Genomic DNA, 2,568 nt, shown 5'->3' with positions numbered 1-2,568 from the left:
CATGACATCCAAATTTTCTGACTTTTTAATTATATAAATTAATAAAGCAGATTTAAAGGTACAACTGTTCACCTCCATTTATTAATGACATTCTTGATTACTGTAAAAAGTTATGACTTAATTAAATTAATCAATATTATGATAGGTCATGACTTTTCAGCATTATTATTATTAATAATTAATTCTTTCAGGAACCATTTTTTTACACCGAGTTGGACAACAGATAATATATCGGTTGCATCAGATAAATCATCTGTTACAACATATATATCATGATTTGCAACAAATAGATAACCTGTTGCAACAGATATCTGTTGCAACAAATAATATATATATATATATATATATATATATATATATTTTAAAAAATATATTATCTTCATGACATCCAAATTTTCTGACTTTTTAATTATATAAATTAATAAAGCAGATTTAAAGGCACAACTGTTCACCTTCATTTATTAATGACATTCTTGATTACTGTAAAAAGTTATGACTTAATTAAATTAAGCAACATTGTGATAAGTTATGACTTTTCAGCTTGAAGCTTAGCTTTATAATTATTAAAATAATTAGTTCTTTTTAGCAACCATTTATTTTTGACACTGAGTTGCACAACAGATTATATATCTGTTGCATCAGATAAATCATCTATTACAATAGATATATCATTCGTTGCAATAAATAGTTCAACTGTTGCATCAGATAATATATTTGTTGCAACATATAATATATATATATATCTTTTAAAAAAAAAATTATCTTCATGACATCCACATTTTCTGACCTTTTAATTATATAAATTAATAAAGAATATTTAAAAACAAGAATATTTCTGGTGAGTTTTTTATGGTTTAAATTGTGTTTATCATTTATTTCCTTATTCTTTTCTGTGAAAAGAAATGACTTAATTAAATCAGGCTAGTGGTGACTTAATCTTTCCGTTTCTTTAATAACCATTTTTATTAATTGAGTTATGGCAACAGATTGTATATCTGTTGCATCAGATAACCCATCTGTTTCAACAGATATACCATATGTTGCTATAAATTGACCATCTGTTTAAGGAGCTTTTTTTATTTCTTCTAACTGATTAATAAGTCGCAACAGATGGGGAATTTGATGCATCAGAAACGTTTTTTATTTTTGTTTATTTATTGAATGTATTTAGACAAAAGTCATAGTCACGACTATTCATTAACTTTTTTCTTAAAAATCATATCATCATATATATATATATCTTAATTAAATTAATCCAATGTTGTGACTTTTTTTAAATTAAATAATCTTTCTTTTACGATTATAATATCATTTAGTTCCTTATTATTTATTAACGAATCATTTTTAGGAGAATTTCTCATCATGACCGCATCCCTAACTCCAACCGCCGACATGTTTTGAATAGGAAATAAATAGAATGATAATTAAATATTGAATAAGAATTAAAAATTCAAAATCGACCAAACCAAACCAAACCAAACATATACATGAATTTTTTTGAATCCCTTATAGGTAGATCGGATATAAAAAAAGTGAAATACATACGCTAAAAGAAGAAAAAACATAACCTAATTATTATTATTATTATTATTATTATTACTACTACTACTACTATTATTGTCAACCTGACAATTTTCATCCGGTAGCAGCAGGGCCCTCCTCAGCCTTGCTCGGAAGTCGGCCAAATCCCTCTGGAGTTCATCAAACTGTCTTTGAAATTCTTGCAAGGACTCGATATGAACCTTCTTGTACGCATATGGATTTGACATATTAGTATTGTAAGTATAGTAGAATGAACGAGAGTGAGTGAGGAGGCCGGAGGGACCTATTTATAAAATGATTGAAAATTGGAAGGGACTGGACTTAGTCAAATAAAAAGCCACGACTGTTCATATCCCTTAAAAGGAAAAATTACACAAATCCCATATTTAAGACACCATATTACACAATATCCCTTAATATTTTAAAAAATTACATAAAATCCCAGATTCATATTTACTGGTGATACATATGCTATATGTACCACCGCTTAACATATGTATCACAATTCAAAATTCTGGGATAAAATGTAATTAGTAAACTATCCGGGATTTAATGCAATATTGCTGAAACTATCCAGGATTTATGTGTTGTGTGTGTTACTTAAATAATATTGGTGACTTTATTAATAAGTAAATTAGAAAAAATGGATCTAAATACAACATTTTATCTTTTTTGTTGTATTTCCGAAAGATAAAGATTAGTAATCTGTTGCAAAATATATTCCACCTGTCAGATAACTTACAACATATGGACAATCTGTTGCAACAGATAGATATATCAATTTGTTTTTCCTTTAGCTGTGGCGTTTGTTGCAACTTGCTAGTCATCTGTTTATTCAATTTCATCGAGGGCAATCGATTTTTCTAAACACTTCTTGGCCAAATTCAATTTTTACTCTTGGATTGCTTCTCTTTTTTTCTTTGCATCCTTCAACCAAACTAAATTTTTGCTATTGGATTGGGGGCAAAAATTAAATTTTGAGGCCAGCTTGAAGGATGCAAAGAAAAAAAGAGAAGCAGTCCAAGA

Source organism: Capsicum annuum, chromosome 6 (genome assembly GCF_002878395.1).
Source record: "Capsicum annuum cultivar UCD-10X-F1 chromosome 6, UCD10Xv1.1, whole genome shotgun sequence".
In the NCBI taxonomy this organism is placed as follows: Eukaryota; Viridiplantae; Streptophyta; class Magnoliopsida; order Solanales; family Solanaceae; genus Capsicum; species Capsicum annuum.
Note: the sequence above shows the minus strand (reverse complement) of the source record.